The 12,983-nt window shown below is 36.6% G+C and overlaps 1 pseudogene; it reads left to right on the top strand.

The window, feature by feature from the left end:
* The first annotated feature begins 1,257 nt into the window (after positions 1–1,257).
* LOC127639518 (beta-1,3-galactosyltransferase 2-like) lies at positions 1,258–1,939 on the top strand (annotated as a pseudogene).
* Positions 1,940–12,983: the final 11,044 nt, after the last annotated feature.

Below are 12,983 nucleotides of genomic sequence, written 5' to 3' on the forward strand. Positions count from 1 at the left end.
TCCACAGGGGACTTCCATCCCTACGACTCCACCTTGGTCCTCAGCCCCATCGGCTCTGCCCCTCGAGCCTCTGATGCCCTGGGGGCTATATCATGTTTAGATGTGTTGTTGTTCATGTCTTAATTCCATTTCTTTTTATTTTGAAAAGTTTAGTTCCTGTTTCAATAGTCATATTACGTCCTGTTTTCCCTCAACGTTCATGTTTCTTGTTTTCATTGGTTTGTTTCATTAGGTTGTTATTAGTTCTAGTTTGTAATTGGTTTATGCTTATTGTCTTGTTAAGAGTTATGTTTGTTCATTGGCTTATGTTTCCCCAAGTACTAGCAGAAGTTAAGCCCTCGTGTTTGCCATTTGTCCTTGTCGAGTATTGTTTTGTGTTTTCAGTCATAGGCCAGTTCATGTTTTGTATTTAGTTCACTTTTTTTTTTTTTTTTTTTGGGGATAACATGTTTGGAATAAAACTGCACTTGTGTTCTTCATGTCTTCGTCCTTGCCAGCAACATTACAATCACCTTCGACAACCTCATTTGTCAATTACTTGGTACAGAGAATAAATAGACCAAAGATAGACTAGCCAATGATGGTGTATGATATCACAAATGAAGATATTAAGGTAAACACAATAGATTTAGGTAAGACTATTAAGAACTTCTTTATAAATGGAGAGTAAAATGAAAATTAGTTGAAGGAATGTTCCGGGTTCAATACAAGATTAGTTTTGAACATTAAAATACTCACTTTTTCAAAAGTATAGCCTCAAGACATAAACCATATGCGTATATATATGATGTAATATCAACCAACCTTAAAATAAGTGTAAAAATTGTGATTTAAAATACTTTACAGCTCAAATAATACATTTCTTTTAACAAAAGTATTAATGCAAGTACATTTATAAATTATAAGCTTCAAATTTCTGTTCAAACTTTCCAAAATTTGCCCCATTCACTCCATTTTAAGTGCCTCCCTCTATAACTTGTTTTTTATTTTTTTAAAGAAGAGGAATGAGTTTAGTTTAATTTGTCATTACGTTATGCCAAAAATGCTGTCAGTTGAGCTTAACTTGTTTTGAACCTGGAACATTCCTTAAAACTTCTGTTAAAGGAAGTATTTTAACCTTTGAAAGGAGTTGAAGCAGTTTGTATATATCACATACGCAAAAATTGCTCCTTAAAATATTTAGAAAAATACACAACTATGGTGATTAAAAATTGTATTCAAGAATGAACTTGTATATTTGTACTTGTATTGACATTCTTTGTGCCTGCTATTCTTTACATTTCTGTTGAGGCCCCTCATGAGTTGGAGGCTCAGAACGCCATCTGAAGCACATGGGGAAATGAGAGCTCAGTCCAAGGAAAAGCAGTAATGACTTTTTCTTGGTCAGTATGTCTGAAGGAGCCGAAAAAGATAAAGTCCAACAGCAGCTACAGGAAGAGAGTCGACAACACAGAGACTTGCTGCAAAGCAACTTTATTGACACGTACTTCAATCTGACCTTAAAGACGATGATGATCATGAACTGGCTGGTCACTCGTTGCCCTCAAGCATCTTATGGCATGAAGGTTGATTCTGACATGTTCTTGAAATTGAAGAATTTGATGACTCTCCTATTGGCACCCAACACATCCAGACAGAACTACATCACAGGTATGGTGATGTGGAACCGACCAATCATCAGAAACAAAGACTCAAAATGGTATGTGGAAGTGGAGCTGTATCAGAAACAAACTACACTGTATATCCGCTGGGAATGGGATATGTTTTCTCCAATGATCTTCCAAAAACATTAGTGGAAGTTTCCTAGGACATAAACCCCTTTAACATAGAGGATGCATATGTGGGTGCTTGTTTGAAAAGGTTAGGCATTTCACCCTCAAACACCCCCCACCCCCCACCCCCAGACCCTTCTCAATTTAGAGCCTATCTGAAAGAATAGAAAGACTTCTGGCAGGATGTAAAGAGACCCACAAAGAAGGACATCATCAGGAAAATGGAGATGTACCGATTTGGAGAAATACTGATTTCTGACTTGCTTTTGTGAGACAGAAAGAAAAAGATAAAAACTTGTGGATATACTTGTATTTAAGAACTTGAACTCCATTGAACTGGGTTACACTGGTGCCGAAACCCGAGAAGGAGGAGGCGAGAACCGGCCTGGCGATATGAACAATATTTTAATGATTAACTTAAACAAAAGACAAACACACAAACACCCGCCCTCCGCCCTGTCACAGCGCACCTGTTCATAGGTCACTTATGTTAAGGCACATTTAACTTGGGTTAAGGTCAGTGGTGTAACTTGGATCTTGGATCATCACCCCTCAGGCCTTAGGCCATTTTTATGGTTTCTTTATGGTTGACAGTTGCGGGCCCTCTCTCACCCCGAGCACTAGGTTGGCAGCCCACCCTGCCCTCCCTCTAGTTACACACCTGGATAAGGTTAACATATAAATTAGGTATATAACATATAAATTAAGTGGATGGGTGGATGATACATTCTCCATTGTCTGCAGGTTTTGGGAACATTGGCAGATCTTGAGCAGGAGTTTCCATTTCGTTCATGTTTATTAAAATAATTGGCATTCATTTTGGATGAACATGATAAATGTTACTGGTAACGTCCAACAGCAGCTACAGCAGGAGAACCGTGGCTGTTATCAGTGGCGTTGAGCTGTAGTGTTCTCTCGTGTACACAGATGAGCGCTCAACTCGCTCCTTTCCAATCGAATAGCAAAGAAAACACATGAGTTCCCACTCAAGGTACATCCACAGATGTGCAGATGCAATCTTGGTTTATTAAAATAAAAAATAACACATGAGTGGTTTTGAATCCACGGCATTATACACTATACACGCCACAATCTTGACGTGAGACGGTGAGCTTCTAGACACATCCATGTTCATAGGTGTGATCGATTTCATGCAGCGCTGCACAGACCAATTGGCACTGGACTTGAAGCAGTGCATGTCGGTTAGAAATGTAGTCTGATTTGAACCGGCGCCACCATCGCCACATCGTTACATATACCATCAAAGTACAGCGAGAACTAATTGAGATCATCCGGCTGGTGCAGCCAAGCTGCTGTTGCTCCAGTGAAGCTGCATGAGCTCTGATGACCACACAGCTCATTCACAATTGGCCATACTCACAATTGTGACAACAGTTACACGTGTTTCACGGGCTGCGTCACAATTGCATGCTTCAGTAAGAGTAGTATGGTAGTATGCCATTACTATGGTGTTTATTCTGACACCCCCAGTTCGGTGAAAACTCACAACTCTGTGTTTTTATTACAGTGCATCAAGCTTATATCATGCTATATTATGTTTGTCATAGTAATATTCTGTTTATTCATTAAAAACATTCAAAATTATTATAAATACTGACTCCTTTATTGGTATTAAAATACTACAGGCTTTAATTGTACTTTCTTCTTGCACGCCCAACAGGCACTGTATTAAGCAGCACATAAACATTTCAAATGAACAATGTTTCTGATTATTTTATGTAAAGTTCAAGCGTCTGTCTATCTGAATCACACTTCGTCTGCAAACATCGCGTGATCTTCTGTGACTGATGTAGGTTCAGCAAAACAAACAAGGGAAGAGCAAAGTTTCCGGATTGGCTGTCCTGATTTTAACTCCTCCCCCAACTGCAAACGGCTAATCTCGCCAATCGGTAAATCGAGATGCACCTATATTTCCCTCTAGTCGCGAACGTTAACGGAGGAGAACAAGGTGGTAGATGCCGAGAGTACCCTTTCCAATAATAAATAGGAATAAATTCCACTCATGTTTACGTCAATGCATTAATTTCACAAGTGTTTGTAAGCTTTTCAATAATGTATGAATTTCGCTTATGTTTATATCCGTTTATAAGTGGCTCCTCAACACGGATCCTCAAAGTTATGGGATTGTTTAATGGGGTTTCTTATGGCATAGCTCCACCAAGTGGTCATGTGATAACAGTGCTGACCTTTCCACTTCAAAAACTTCTTAATGACATGACATAAAATATGTGAATTTATGGGACAAAGAGGCTTGTACTGTATTCTAGATATCTTGCTCTATACAGAAAACTGCCATTTTATAAAAAGAGGAAAGAAAACAAGAGGATTGCCCATATAGTGTTCAGCATTGCTGCCTCTTGGATAGGGGCTCATTTCTTTATGATAGTGCCTTCTGAGCTAAACAATATATGAAATGTATGTTGTATATAAATAAAACGTCACACATAAACAGACACATGTAAGGTCAAGTCTTGTAGCAGAGACGGCACAGAACTTGATTGAAATGCTGCTCCCTGCTGGTGTTTGTTATGAAATACGCTGGTTTCAAGTTGTGCGTGTGTAGGCCTACTATGGAAGCCGTGGAGTGCCAATTAAAAGAAAGAAAAAATAACTAAATAATAAATGTATTCATTATTTCTTTTTTATAAACCAGTCTATAAATGGACACATAAATAGACACATTTAAATGTGTTAATTTAATTCATGTTTAGAAATGAAATTATATGAAACAATTTAATTTTACATTAATAAATCATGTATTTTACTCGTGTTTAAAATGTTATTAAATGTAACATGTAAGTCATTTTTAAATGCACCTTTTAATTTGGCAATTCCTTTTCTTCATCCATCTGCCAATGGCTGTTCTTTATCATTTTACTGTGGCTATTCTTTCTTCATTTGACAATCAAGTTTAAAAATGCAATTGAACAGTTGACTCGTGGGAGCAACCAATGAATTTACTACACAGTTTTAAGACACTCCCCCTCTCCCATGTGACATTCGATGTAAATGTAAGACAGCCTGTCATCGGACGTTTATTTATAGAGGTATGAGCAGTTTAGGTGCTCTATGATGCCCGTGCAAACAAAGCATATTCGAAGTTGATGGTCACTTGTCACTAGGGCTGAAATGATTCATTGACGTTATCGACAACATCGACAATAAAAAATTGTTGGCAAAAATGTCTGTTTTTTTTATCTCATTTAACGCAACATGAGATCAGATATGAAACTAATGACAGTACGCGAGAGCAGCATCGCAGCTCGTGACTGACTGAGGAGATGAAGAAAACACAGCTCAGAATCCAGATGTACTCTAAACTCTAGAAATATTTTTCTGTGTGGTTAGCACCACTTCTATGAGACGTGTGAAGGGGAGAGATTGAGACTGCACCCGGCTAAAGCACACACTTGCACATGGATGCTCGTCCCTCGTGCGCGCTTTCTGCAGCTAGATTATAACGTGATGACTCACCACATAGTGAATCATAATACATATGTGTTGCAGTGTATTTTTTTGTGAAGAAAATCAGCGATATGCAGCTCTATTAATACAAGAGATTTAGTTTTTTGAGAGTTAAAAATGGATCGATGTGAACCAAAAGGTGAGAGAGGGCAGTCTTTGCTCTATTATACACGGCAACAAAATACATGTTTGATTTGTTGTTGTTTTGGCTTGTTTTCCATTTAGAAATATCTAAAAATCCTTAAAAAAGATCAATTTACCTATGAAGCAACATATAATATATTTAGATTTGCTTTTAGAGAATGTTAAACTTATATTCAAGATCTATTTTCTGAAAGCAATTCTAAATATCTTATATGCTGCTTCAGGTAAATTTATCTTATTTTAAGGATTTTTAGATATTTGAAAATATTTATATATTTATTATATTAAATATTTTCAGATAACATATTTTGTAAATATGTACTTTAGTAAATGTACTTTAGTAAACCTTTCTTCACTGCATCACAGACAAGCGTGCATCATTAAAGAAGTAAATACAAATGTTGTTCTTGAATTACACCCAAACCTTCAAAGTTATTTTCCATGATTAAACATTAATCAATAGATGCAGGGGTTTTAAATCATTTAAAGTCCAGTATGTCAACAACTTCAAAAAAGGTGTGAAGTGCAGTTCAAGTTCAAGTCATGAGAAAATAACATTCTCTTGGTAAATACCACCTTTTTCCCATAGAAAGTGTATGTTAGCCTGCTGGGACCTGTAGAGTTGTGTTTTTGCTATTCAGGACTTTTGGTACCGGATCTGCGTGTTGTTTGTTTATTTATTAATAGCATTTTCTAGTCCTATCCAAACCACAGGCATGAACAGCTACACACTCACACACGCACACACGCACACACACACACACACACACACACCATCATCATTATGAGGACTTTACATAGACATTAAGATTTTTATACTGTACGAACTATAGATTTTGTCCTCTAAACCTAACCTAAACAGAACATTTTGAAAACACAGACACACACACACACACACACACACACACACACACACACACACACACACACACACACACACACACGTTAACCTATCTAACTGAGGACATACCATAAAAGCATATTGTTTTTATTTTAAGCTATATATTATGATTTCCACAGACAAAATAAAAAAACTGACCCTAAAAAAAGCAGTATTAGCTTTATGAATCAATTTTCCAAATCCCTAAATGCCCCCATAGGGAGATTTTGTCAAATTTAGCCTTCTTTTGGGACAATTTTGTAACTACGTATTTTGTCAAAATTCAGTTATGACGAAAGCTAGATTTGAAGTCAGAAGTTTACATACACGTAGGTTGAAGTCATAAAAACTTGATATTTTTAAACACTCCACAGATTTCATATTAGCAAACTATAGTTTTGGAATGTCATTTACTTTGTGCATGACACATGTAATTTTTCCAACAATTGTTTACAGACAGATTATTTCACTTTTAATTGACTACATCACAATTCCAGTGGGTCAGAAGTTTACATACACTAAGTTAACTGTGCCATTAAGAGGCTTGGATAATTACAGAAAATTATGTCAAGCCATTAGACAATTAGCTTCTGATAGGCTAATTGGAGACAATTAGAGGTGTATCTGTGGATGTATTTTAAGGATTATTTTCAAACTTGACATTATGGGAAAATCAAAAGAAATCAGCCAAGACTGCAGAAAAAAAATTGTGCACCTCCACTAGTCTGGTTCATCTTTGGGAGCAATTTCCAAACGCCTGAAGGTACCACGTTCATTGTTACAAACAAAAGTATGCAAATATAAACACCATGGGTCCATGTTGCCATCATACCACTCAGGAAGGAGACACATTCTGTCTCCTAGGGATGCACGTAGTTTGGTTCAAAAGTGCAAATCAATCCCAAAACAACAGCAAAGGACCTTATGAAGATGCTGGAGGAAACGGGTAGACAAGAATCTATATCCACAGTAAAACAAGTCTTATATCGCCATAACCTGAAAGGCTGCTCTAATTTTTAGATACATTTTCTCTGATGAAACAAAAATGTAACTGTTTGGCCATAATGACCATCGTTATGTTTGGAGGAAAAGCGGAGGTTTGCAAGCGAAGAACACCATCCCAACCGTGAAGCATGGGGGTGGAAGCATCATGATGTGGGGGTGTTTTGCAGCAGGAGGAACTGGTGCACTTCACAAAATAGATGACATCATGAGGAAGGAAAATTATGGATATATTGAAGCAACATCTCAAAACATCAGCCAGGAAGTGAAAGCTTGGTCGCAAATGGGTCTTCCAAATGGACAACGACCCCAAGCATACATTAGGGCTGTGGGAACCAAGGTAACCCTAAGGTCACAAACACACAGGCTGCAGTGGGAAGGGGTTGTGGTGCTGGCAGTGTCATCATCATCAGCTGTGTGTACACAAACAGTGCATAGAATCATTTAGCAGGATCATCATTGATTTGATAATCAGCTCTGCCACTCTCACATACAGGAGTGTGAACAAACACAGCACAAACACACACACACACACCATCAGACCTTTTTGCATGAATTAAAATTAGGGCTGTCGATTTAACTCGTTAATTCAATGCGAATAATTTTACAAAAAATAACGTGTTAAAAACATGTATGCAAATAATCGCACTTCCCCCAGACCATAATAAGGAAGAGTCCTGAGAAATGCAAGCTTGTAGTACCACCTGTTTACTCCAGAGGGCAGTAAGTGAAACTTCCAGCTGTGTGAGCAATGCACAGTTTATTTGGTAAAGAAAACAACCTTCAGCAGCAACAACAAAACAAAGATGTGTTACATTCTTGCGTTCAAAACACTTGAAGGAGCGCAAATGCGATCTAAGGGATCTCAAGATGTGTTTAAAGATTGAGTATTGAACTATATTTAACTTGACACAGTGACCTAAACATTTAATGTTTATGATGCAATGCACCCGAGACGCTACACAAGCATGTCTGACGCAGGGTGTGGCTGGATTGAGATGGTGCAAAATTTGGAAGTTAACCATAAATATTTATTATCAAATAAAATCAAAGAAATTTCCTTCAAACTTATTTGTAAGTACTACCTCACAAATTATTTTCTTGTAGAGAGATTTAATTGTGATGTCGATATATTCTTTAAATTTTGTTGTCTGCAGGAGGAACATTTTTTTTTCATTTATTTTGGAGTTGTCCCTACTCAACTTGTTTTTGGTCTGATTTCTGCAAGATTGTTAAAGATCATATTATTCCCAGCTTTCAACTTTGTTTTGAAAATAAGTTATTTGTTTTTTTTAGCTATGACATGTCTCTTCATAAGGAATATTATTTGATTAATGTTCTGCTTTTGTTGGCAAAGTTTAGTATTCATAAATGTAAGTATGGTGGTTCTAAACCATTAGTTTTAATTTTTAATTCAGAGGTTCAGCAATACCTAAGAACAATTTCCAATTTGAGTAACAAGAAAGCTGTAAAGTATATTGAAATATGTAAACAATTTGATATTTTTATCAAACAGTTTATCTATTTATTTTCCTTTTTGTTGTTGTTTGTTTTAATATACCTCTTGGCTCTAGATGTAAAAGTTTTGTAAGTATTAATAAATAATAAAAAAAAAAAATGTCTGACGCAGGTGTAAATTGACGGGTCCTTAAACAAGCCCTCATAATAAATCTCGAACTGATTGACAAATTCACTTGTGAAATGGATTGCTGTGAACTGTGTGTCAATGATTGACTTATGATCAATAATATGGTAGTAAACAATACATTGTATTCTAAAGCCGCTTTTGTATTGTCTTATCAATGATTAACTCTTCTGCTACAAGAATGTAATGCATTTTAATGATCTGAATATTTTTATTTTATATATATATATATATATATATATATATATATATATATATATATATATATATATATAAAAATTGAATATTTAAAGATAACTATAAAGGGGCTTTCTCAGCAAATATTTGTATATGCGATTAATCGCGATTAATTAATCGTGATACCATGTAATTAATTCGATTAAAATTCAAATATGTTTACCTTTTGCTATGAGCCTACAGCCCAAGCAGCCTCAGAGGCATGGGTTCTGATCCCATAGATACCAGGAAGTAATTGTATTCACCTAATCAAAAATTAGCCTGATTCTGAGGTTGCATTTTCCTCTAAGATTACATTTTTACTCTACTTTGGGGTTAGGGCATATGGTTAATAAAATATGCATTCCTGTTGACTCATTTACAACTAAAAATAATTTGCATTACAACTTGTATTTGGCGGCAATCTGTGGACATTTCACTTGGAAATTGGTGCTCACAAGCGCTCATACGTTCAACAACACTTCCAGCTTCGGCCACTAGGGGCATTGATTAAAATTTCGGTGAGCACAGCCTGATTTCAACTGAAGAAATTTCGACTTACTGTTGCTGATTTCACAGTAAAATTGGTCCGTTATAGTACTATGCAAATCAATATCACACTTGCTATTGTGCTGTTTGTACGGAAAATTTCATCGTAGAAGTGATTATCTGCAGCACTCCGTCTACGACCGAATAACAGCGAACAGCTTATTTATAAAGTTTCTCTAGCGGACATGCTAACATTGTTTCTACTATGTTGTGATATAATACACATTTATTACAGAAAATCTGTCTTATTAACGATGTAGGATGGTGTATGAATGTAGTTGTGCAAGTTGGAAAGTATGTGATATAGAGACGAGAATACACAATCACACTCTCAGGGAAAGTCTGCGTGAGTGTGTGTACTGCAGTGCTCTGGCTGTGTCTGACCTTCTCCTCTATCTGATAATAGACTAATGCAAACAAAGTCAAAATTGGGAATGAAGAAGTGCGGAGGGGGGAGATTTGGACAAAAGATTTTCTTTTTTTACAAATATGACAATGAAAATGAGAATGAAAGGATGGAGGGTCTATATATTAAAAGAGGAATGCAACAGAGAGAGGGAAAGTTGAAAGATGTAGAGAGCAAAAAGGAAGTCAAAGAGCTGATTTGCTGGTTTCAAGCAGAATCTGGCTCAGGACCAGACACTGTTTAACTGGCTCCCCTGAGGAACATGCTCACACAAACAAAGCGGCACGCTGCAGGCCAGATTCCATTCAGCAATTTCACTTTTTCCTGAGAAAAACAGTTTGGCTCCAAACAAAAGCTGGTGGTGTAGAGACTTTAGAGTAGGTTAGTGGCATAGAAATATAGTCTTACACATGGACAAACACATACAGTATTACTATATAACCATTACCAGTTCCAACTACCAAAAAATGTGCACACACACAAGTGTTTCTGTGACAAGTTTTAGTTCCTCTTTATCTTGAAGGCCTTCTATTGATAATGGTACAATGTCAGAGAAACCTGGGCTTATGAACCTTGCTCAAAGACACAATGGTGATAGCTCATGTCTAGCTCCTTGTAGGATTGAACAAGCAACCTTCTAGTTACACTTCCTGAGCCTCATTTAAAACTAAACACAACTCGCTTTTGGCGCCACTCTGTGAACATTTTATCCGGAAACTGGAGCTCACACGTACCCATACGTTTTACAACACTTCCATCTTTGGCCATTGGGGGCAGTGATTCGAATTTTGTAAGCAAAGACCGATTTAAGATGAAGCATTTTCAAACCTCCTGTCACTGAATTTACAGTGAGATCAGTCAGAATATTTTAGTCGGATTGTTTGTCTTGATTACATTTTTTTATATTTTATTTTTCGCCTGTTATTCTCTACTTACATCCCCTCAGAAGCACTATGCATTGAGCAATACTGCTGTAGTTGAATGGGCAGATGGTTTGAGTAACAATTGGAGGAAAAGGAGGGGAAATATAAATAGTGAGGGATTACACAGAAATTTTATATCAACAGTCACACTACAGAGAGGGAAATGAAATATGGAAGTGTGTGTAAACAAATATTTGTATATTTTATGAATACATACACACACTGAAAATTTTATTCTAACCGATCTGAACAGGTGAAGATATAATGTCTTTAGGCTAATTTATACTTACATTTACCAAGCGAACAGGCTTTTTTAGATCGCCTAAAAATAATGATGAAATGCACTGACATTTTTGATTTGCTAAGGAGTTTGTTTGGTAATATTTCTGCTGTTCATGAACATCCCTGAATATTTGTATCTAGGAGAACTCGGCTAGTCGTAGAGCATTGATTGCTTAACATGATCAAATGGGAAGTCGACATCTCGCTCCTGAATGTTCCGGTACTTTGAAATCGACCCCATTCTGTTGAGTTACTGACAAGCAGCATATCTCAGCATTAGATATTTTTATATCAATTTAAATGTGTTTACCTTTTTCTGTGGTGCTACTGACAGCATGTTGCACATTCAGCTTTAGAGACACAGTTCAGGTCATGTGTGGAAAGTAATCGCGTTCACAAACAATGAAGTATACGATTCTGAGGTCGTCCTCTAAGATTATATTTTTACTCCACTGCTGATTAGGTTTAGGGATGGGGTTTGGGTTAGGGTGTATGGTTAATTAAATATGCATTCCTCTCAGCTGTATTTACAACAAAAATTAACTCACTTTACAACTTGTTTTTGGTGCCACACTGTGGACATTTCAGCTCATCGACTTTTCCTGCTTCAGCCACTGGGGGCAGTGATTACAATTTCGGTAAGCTGATTTTACTTAAAGAACGTTCGACATACTGTCACCGAATTCACAGCAAAATCAATCTGGATTGGTTGATGATTGTTCCTGTGGTTTTGAACTAGAAATTTTTTATTCATTTTACTCAATAAACAAATTTTAAAGCGATGCAGCTCATAGTGTAATCACAGGCTTCATTCGCCTAGGGTGCTTTAGTTCACTCAGGGGGAAAAAGTTGGCTTCTTCCATTGCATATATTTACTTTATGAGTACAGACGCAAACACACTAAACTTCACAAATGGCGCTCCACTCAAGAGATTAGACTCAAAATGAGTTTGGATTTAGCATGTTGCTAAGCTAAAAGCACTCTAATACGCATAAAAATTCATAGCATACACAAATATTGGGTAAAATAATATTTTTTTAGTTACACTGAACTATTTTTAGCGATACTTGCAGTATCAAATAATCTTAATCTGCCATCTTGGATTTATTTTTTCATTGATCGGAAGGCATTGATTGCATTATCTGTTAAGTATACATGAACTTTTGCCTTAAAAATTTGGCATTACTAAAGTTACTAAAGTATATTAGTATGCAGCATAATGAAGCTGCCAGTTATTTGGAACAGATTTCACGTTGAAAATTAAAGTGCCTTAAAATGTTGCCTCCATTCCAAGCATATGTGTCTACTAATCAGTTACTAATGTTTATGTTGGAAGTTCTCTTGCTTTTCAGCTTGCTGAATAACATGGATACTATTTTGGATCAGAAGGCCTCTGTTCTTTACTTCAACAGAGTCATACAATAGCCAGTTGCCATGCAGGAGACAAAAATACCTTACATAAATGCAATACATTCCCAGTCTGTCACACCTAACTAAATTCAAAATAACTGACTATATGAGATTTGGATCTTGATATGTGTGTGTGTGATTGCATGTAAGTGGGTTCATGACATACAGTACATAAACCGTGGGGAAAATGTACAATCACCGTAAACTTTGCTAAAGGCTAGTTGAAAAGTTCACCACACTTATTAATTCAGTTCCATGCAGCAGACC

The sequence above is a fragment of the Xyrauchen texanus genome, chromosome 48, assembly GCF_025860055.1.
Source record: "Xyrauchen texanus isolate HMW12.3.18 chromosome 48, RBS_HiC_50CHRs, whole genome shotgun sequence".
NCBI classification, from domain to species: Eukaryota; Metazoa; Chordata; class Actinopteri; order Cypriniformes; family Catostomidae; genus Xyrauchen; species Xyrauchen texanus.